General features: G+C 36.1%; 1 protein-coding gene across 1 annotated transcript in view; it reads left to right on the forward strand.

The window, feature by feature from the left end:
* Dscam1 (Down syndrome cell adhesion molecule 1) overlaps positions 1-8301 on the forward strand; it is a gene marked incomplete in the record, with an annotated part of 1133347 nt that overhangs the window by 597980 nt on the left and 527066 nt on the right.

The raw sequence follows: 8301 nt of genomic DNA on the forward strand, positions 1-8301 counted from the left end.
GAAGGTAACATATATAATGGTTTCAATCCCACTCATTTTATCATACTTGCATAATTAGTGAGAATTAAGAAAAGCCTCCACATTGTCAGACTGCTGTTTAATGTTTTCATTCACAGTTGAACATAATTTGCTGAGACCTAATACTTTATTCATGATTGTGTCCTCATCTACAAAATGCTTTTTCTGTACATTATTTCCTGCTAGTCTTCTTTTAGTGTGAATGAGTCATTAACTACCTCTGTATTTCTCTCTTGCATCATCTGCCTTGTTTACTTTGCATCATTTATGGTATTCTCTAAGGTAACTGTGGTTGGTCTTTTGCCTTCTTGTTCAGATGAAGAAATCATTTCTGGTATTGTTACAAAGAACTGTGTGGAAAAAAAGATAATGTCCTTAATGTTTGTTTTCAAAAGGTTAAGGGTGAGGGCAGGAGAGTCATAGAGAAGGTGGCTTCTGGAGTCTGTGAAATGTCATCACTAGAATGGATTGTATATATTTGTTGGCTTAACAAGGAGCAAGGTTTATATGATAGGTTTTGAGTGACCCAGCTTTACCATTACCAGAGCAAAATATCCTCACAAGAAAAGTCCACCAAAGTGTACTTTTTGCACTGATCATCAGTCTCGAAATTGTGACAATAAATCATTCCCCTGTTACATCAGTTGTTCCTCCAGAGATGCTCCTTGAGGCACAGTTTGCCACTGCATCTAGCCCAGACTGTCCACAAATTACTGGAGAATGCAAACCTTATAGATTCAAAGAACTTCCAAAGCCCTCCTCAGGTTCCTCAAAACTCTTGAAGGTAGGATTATTGATTATCCATTCAATAAGAAACAAAATCATGCGTGCCACTGAAATTCTAAACGAGTTTTGGTATTTTATGTCAGACAGAAACATGGCTGTTGGAACTTGCAGCAGTGGTTGCAGCTGCTCTCCTTAAGAAGTCCTTTTTGATTTGCCATATTCAGATGTCAGCTGCTGTTTTGGAGTTGCGGGTCAGTTATTTTTCATTTCTTTCAAGCATTTATCTTATACCAATTGGTCAGTTCACTGTGTCATTGAGGTAATGGAAGTAGCAGCAGATTGTGAGACTGATGGTTGTGTATCATCCTGCACCAGTGACACGCATTCCTTGTTTCTTTCATTTTCTAATTGAATCTTTTGCAAAGAAGAGTGGTCATCTTTGTGTATGTGTGACTTTAACTATTGGACTGATTATCCACAGCAGAAGCCCTAGTTATGCGAGTTCTTGGAGCTGATGGATGTGAATGATTTTCACAATAATGTGTTATGAACTGCCTACATTGGTAGCCATATATTGTACTTGGTTCTGTCTGCTTCCAGTTCTCGGAACATTAAAGATGTTGAGGTAATTCTTCTCAGTATTGGTGTCTGATCATAGTGTCATTATTTTCATCTTGATATTTTGGTGCCTCCTTCTTGTGAGCACAAACTCTCTGTAATTTTAAAATCTTTGATATGAATCAGGTTGGTGTGATGGTGAGACATGCCTTGTGCAAGGTGGATATATCTGTACTGTGTGTTGACCAGTTAGAAAAGATTCATGGTGAGGTATTTGTGGCAATGACTAGTAAGTTTTGTCCTTTGGTCACTAAAAGGATCTTGATTCTTGACTTCTGCCACCTGGTATAGTATAATTCCTCTGTTGCCCAGCTACGTTGGTCTTGTAGGAGTGCAGAGTGTCGATGGCATAGATTGTGTATTTCTGGTTCATTATTTTTTTTTATTATCACACCGGCCGATTCCCACCAAGGCAGGGTGGCCCGAAAAAGAAAAACTTTCACCATCATTCACTCCATCACTGTCTTGCCAGAAGGGTGCTTTACACTACAGTTTTTAAACTGCAACATTAACACCCCTCCTTCAGAGTGCAGGCACTGTACTTCCCATCTCCAGGACTCAAGTCCGGCCTGCCGGTTTCCCTGAATCCCTTCATAAATGTTACTTTGCTCACATGGTTTGATTAAATAAGACCCATAGAGCAGTTGTGAACAGGAAGTGAGCTCATAATGTGGAATACTACAGGTAAAAAAATAAATCTTGTTGTGGAAATCAAGGGCTCCTTTTCACCCATCATTGTTGTGTATCTGAACCTGCTGTGCCTACCTCTTGATTTTCATTTCAGCTGGCCTTGGTCTGCTCTAATTGTTTTGGTCAGAAAACAGTGTGTGTTTGTTTGAACTTGGACTCTGCTCAAGTATGTACAGAGTTCTCTGCGATTGTTCCAGTTTGTGCCATTTGGTGAGAAGGGGTTTCTAAAGTACTATATATATCCCAGGTTCTAATAAGACATTTTGTGTATTAGATTTTATGAATGTTTCATAGCTCTTGTCCATGTATGAAAGTAGTTTCTTTTATAACTGTGTTGATCATTTTTCCACATTCAGTGAAAGGGGGCTTATGTTTGCCTACTCCTCGAGAAGCTTTCCCTTGATTCAGAAAACATGTCAAACTATTTTCCTGTTTCTAGTCTTGTTCCATTCTTAATTTATTGAACTTGCTTTTGTTGGTCATTTGTTTCCTTTCCTGGAGTTGAATAATTGTTTACCATATGTTCAGGCTTTGTGTATAGTTTATAATGATTTGGCACTATCAACTTGTTTAGGAAATGCATTACTTCTAATTTTGTTGGGCCTCTTTGCATTTGATTACTAATAGGTGATCTTTTCACCTTTGGTCTTAAGGACAATACATTGTCACTTCCGAAATTGTATCATTCTGGATGGTCATATCTAGTAGTAGTTAATGATTTTATGTCTGAACCATCTCCTTTGCCCTGTGATATTCCTCATAGGGTTGATTATCATTGTTATGCTAGCAACACACATATCTATATCCAGCTTCTGAATGTGGAGGATGCAAAACTGCTTTAGTTTTCCTTAGTTGAATATTTGGACTTGGATAACAAGTAGAAAATTATAACTATACGAGGGTAAAAGAGAGATTTGATTGTCAGGGGAATCCTCATGGGAGTACAGATTGAAGATTTTTGTGGTTCTGTTAGTTTTCAGTCTGAGGGATCAGTAATTGATCTGGGTGTCTACCTGGATTCTTCATTGTCACTTGTTGGACACATGAGCCAAATTGTTAAATCTTGCAGTTTTCATCTATAAGTAACCTGTACATAGGAGACTAGCTAATGGTCCAAGTCGGACCAAAACATCGTCATGAGTTTTTCTCCTATGTGCGGGTTATTTGTGTATTGTTCCAGTCATGGTATCATGCCTTTTTGTTTTTTGCAATTTTCATATTTGCACTCTGTGTAATAAAGTCGGTAGAATTACCGACAATGTGTAAAGTAAAAGGACACAAGTGCAACTAATGTGACATTTTATTGTGGCAATGTTTTGCTCTCCAGGACAAAGCTTCTGGAGAGCGAAACGTTGCCACAATAAAATGTCACATTAGTTGCACTTGTGTCCTTTTATTTACACTCTGTGTAGTCAGAAAATATCTTGATAAGCAGCACATCTTGGTTCTTATTTATTCCTTAATTCCTCTTGAATTACTTTTTGCATTTTTTTTTTTGTGAGTGTACCAAATTGCTTGCTAAAAACACTGTTTCTGTACTGAATGGTGCAGCTAAACTGGTATTTTTACTCCCAGTTGGAGTTCCCTCAAGTTCCTAGTTGTATGAGCTGCATTGGCTCCCTAGCAAGGTAAAAAATGAATTGAAGCTGTTTATTAACATTTAAAACTATTAAGCTTAATGAACATAAGTATCTTGCTGATATGCTTATACCTTTTATGTTGGGCTTGGGAATGTTTTATGAATTGCCATGGACCCTATTAGGCTGAGTGAGCCTTGTGCTGATGGGAAGAACTTATTTGCAGAAGAGCCTTTTCCTGTGCAGCTCTTAAATTGTTCAACAGATTGCCAGTGTATGTTAAGAATCAGGAATGTGTTCATACTTTCAAGTTTCAATTGAAAGCACATCTCTTTTCTAGAGCTTATGATTTTGATGATAATCATACTGCCACTCATAAATATAAATTTTAGTATTTATTTTTCTTCATTGTTGTTGATTTATTTCTTTGTGTGAGAGCACTTTTAAATTTCATGAAAGAACAGGCACTCAGGAATAAAATCATGAATTATTAATTATAATTATAATTATTATTATTTTCTGCTCTACATTTCAACTTTGTTTTTGTTTTATCTCATTGTCCATTTTCAATAAATTTCCTATCCTTTTTTGTTTGAGATAAATTATATCTCCCCTCACTCTATCCTTTGCAATATCTCCTGCTATTTTTTGTGGTTCTATCCTTCAGTACTTTCTTATTTACCTCATAACTAGCCATTTTTGTCGAGACACTCATATAGTGTATCTCACAAAAAGTGCATAATATAGAATGGAAAGAGGGAAGGGGCTTATATATTTTCATTATGTACATTATTGAATTTTCTTTTTGTACTTAAAAATTTTAAGGGATAAAAACTTTTTTCTTTTTATGATGGCAGATAAATGGTTTCATAAATGAACAGATAAGGTTTGTGATCAAAACAAGGTTTTTCTTTGGATAAATATTTCTTGGAGAAATGTTTTTCTGCAGTGGATAGCTGAGCTTATCATAAGAAATGGAGACCAGGAAAACCAGCATTAAGTCTCTTATCCTCTTCTGAATTAACCCTCTGCAGTATATAATGACAATATAAATTTACCAGGACAGGTATATATCCTTCTGTTTGTCCTTAATCAGTCCCACCCCGCATCATCCCCTTCCGCTTCGAGGAACACATTCGAGCTGGAAGTTTAGTTCAAGTCATCTGTGTTGTTGGAGAGGGAGACTCTCCCATTGATATACGTTGGACCCTCCATGGTGAAGAGGTGCGCCCAAAACTTGGCATCTTCACCCAGCGTGTTGGCGAGAGGACCTCTATTTTGAGCATTGACAAAGTGGGCTCTGAGCATCGAGGATCTTACACATGTCTGGCTAATAACCATGCGGGCCAGACCAACCATACAGACATACTTTGGGTTAATGGTATGCCCAGTTCTAATCAGATACCAACAGTGCTTGCATTTAGCAGTTGTAAAAGATACTATTGGCTTCAAGTACCAGTAAAGAATTCCATTTCGTAATGTATATGCTAATAAATCACTGTACCACTTATCAATTTGCATATCAAGTATGTAATACCATATTGCTACATCATGATAGCCTGTAGAATGTATGTTTAATTTCATTACTTAAAATAGGGTAACTTTCTTATTATGAAGTTTTGTTTTACTTATTTTCAAGATTACTTCAGTTGAGAGAGATACTGTGAATAAATATTTCATATATTGTCATTCCATTTTAAATCACATGTTGTCTACATAGATGTGATGAGGGCATTGGCTATCACTTAATTTTTCCATGATGTATGCACAGTTGCATTGATCACTGGTTTAAATATACACATTCTTAAAAGCTTGTAATGTGTGGATGTGTACTGTACTGTATATGGTTTTGCCTATCATTTCTTACAGATATACTTTCTTTTCATAGTTATAATTTTTATTGAAGGATGTGATCATTTATGGATCACTCTTGTTAAATATTTGTTTTGGCATGTTCTTTCCTGTGGTAAATTATTTTTTGATAATTTTCTTTGTATGTTTTGAGTATTTCCTGACCTACCCTGCAGTACCCCAAATCCTTCACAGGTAATTCTGATACAGCACCCTAGAATTTGGTATTATGTTTATAATCTTTAAATAGAGACTCAAGATGTTTATTTCCAGAAGTTGGTCCTGTCTGAAAATATCAGAACTTTTATAGTCTGTGCAAAATATTTTCCAGGTAACTGGTGTTGACTTGCTTTTATTGTGCCATGTTATTTAAACTGCTCCTTCTCTTATTCTTAAATGGTGCTGTTGCTGCAGTCTGCATATAACTTATTTGGTGAGCTGCTGTTGGTGCCAAGTGACTGGCAATGAGATAGCCATTATTTGCTTTTCTTTGTTTTGCTGTTTGTTTCTGGAGTAAATGAGTGAAGACAATTGATTCCAAGCATGTTGCTGAACTTAACTTCATAAACAGCACCATTGCTTTTAGTCTGGTTATATGTTTTCATCATCTTGATGCTAAAAAATTGCTGGGATTCTCTGGAAGAGTAAAACAAATTTTTTAGAACTTATTGATAATCACTACAATGATGACTTGAAGTTGTATCATGTGTATTAAAATCTACAGTTATATTTTATTGGTAGTTTTTGCAATGAAAGTTTTGATATTGTGATGAGTTGCGGTGCCATCGTTACCAGAGCTATGGTTTGCCACCATTAAAACACCAAAGCTCTTGTACATATAGCTGCTAACTATGAAGAGATAATTGTAGCTGGGAATATTTTGAAAGAAGCCGATTTTTCTCTTTATTGAGAGAATTCGAAATGGAGAAATCCACTTGGAGATATGAATAAATGACACAAGAAATGAAGAGGAAATATTATAGTTTGTCCTGAGGCCCCCTTCATCAGATAAGTTCACAAAATTAAATTTGACTTAGAAATGGTACATATATGACATTAATGTGACAGGGGATCACCTGACCTGGGCCTGTGATTCCATTTGAAAGTAAGTTGAGAGCCTGCTAGAGCAACCTACTGAAATGAAAGATATGAAACAAAGTGTGGAATAAACCCATTGAAAAGCAGGGGTGCTAAGGCTCTAAAATATTCTACAGTACCATATTGTTACATCATGATAGCCTGCAGAACTGTATGTAGAATTTCATTGTTTAAAACAATGTAGGTTTATAATGGAATACTGCCAGAACAAAGGGAGAAATTTTCAGAAAGCCAGACATCTTTGTTCTACAAGTGCTGGATCAGTTGGGCTGTGATTTCTGTGTAGGTTGTGGGCCACTAGCACAAGCAGCCTTGTTGACAGGTGGGCAGCAGGGAAGCCTGGCCTCACATTGGACTGCAGGGGTAGAAGATCCTTCGAAACCAGCAACAGATAAAATAGAGATACTGTAATCTGTATTTAAGCTTGGATCTGGAAACCAACACACATGTCCAACTAAGTACATATCTTCAGCAACTTCTTAGAGTAGATCAAGAAGAGTGTACTGTTTGGATTTTTTTCTTTAGTCACTCAATTTTTGTAGCTCATGACACTTTGTCTAAGAAAAGGAATTGATCAGCAGACAATTCACTAAATTTGGCAGGGGCTCACAGAAGCTAATAAAAATTGCTTTTATAAATACAATAGCCCTAATACCATTAAACACAATTATATTACTCTGTGGGGGAAGCAGCTAAAATCAAGCACAATTATGGTAAAGTGAAAAAATCAAATATTATGATAACATCAGATGATATAATATTTGCATTAGAATTCCACATTCCAACTTAAAATTTTAATCTTTCTTCTACAACTCATTTACCAAAGGGATATGTTCAACTCATTTGGAATCACAGGCCCAGATCAGTTGACCTCCATCCTCACTAATGAGACACATGTACCATTTGTAAGCATCCTAATTTTCTTGTACTGACCTGCTGAAAAGGACTCCAGAGATCAAAATATACAGCTCTTTTTATTTCTTGTTGTCATTTACATTTCCAAGTGGGCTTTTTCATTATTTTTGACTCGTCTTCATTACACTACTGTACTATCATTTTATTATTTTAATTTGCCTCACTTGGTTTAGTTACATATTGGCTCTTGTATTAATGAGTGTCTTGAAGATTTTTTTTTTATCATTTAGCAACTTAAACCCTCAGTAATTACAGAGGTTTCTATTTTTTTTAAATCTTAATGATGTGTTATTATAAGGTGATTTAGCATGACACTTCCAGTGTATATTCCTTATTTTTTTTAAATTTCTTCAAGCTTCAGCTATTTCCCACCATGAAAGAGCAATCCAAAGAAGGAAAATTCATTCACCATCACTCATAACCTATCTCTTTCCATAGGAATGCAAACATAATTCCAGTTAGGATGTTTGGCAAGTACTTGCCACCTCCTGAACTCAAGTCCAGTTAATGGGTTTCCCTTTAATCCCTTCATAGGTGTTACTTGCTTACACATCAACATGTACAATCCCACAATTACTTGTCTTCATCCACTCAAATCTCATGCACTCTCATATACCTGTTGGATACTCATCAAATCTCCTTCACTCACTCCATTCAGTTCATTCCTGGGATGTTTCTCATACCTTCATCCATTCACTCCACAATTGTACACACTCAAAGTCAACCTATTTTCTGTATTTTCTAAATGATCGAACCAAGTCAATGACACAGTTTTAGTTCCTGAATTATGCTCTTTATTCTACCGCAG

This window comes from Cherax quadricarinatus, chromosome 4 (genome assembly GCF_038502225.1).
Source record: "Cherax quadricarinatus isolate ZL_2023a chromosome 4, ASM3850222v1, whole genome shotgun sequence".
NCBI classification, from domain to species: domain Eukaryota; kingdom Metazoa; phylum Arthropoda; class Malacostraca; order Decapoda; family Parastacidae; genus Cherax; species Cherax quadricarinatus.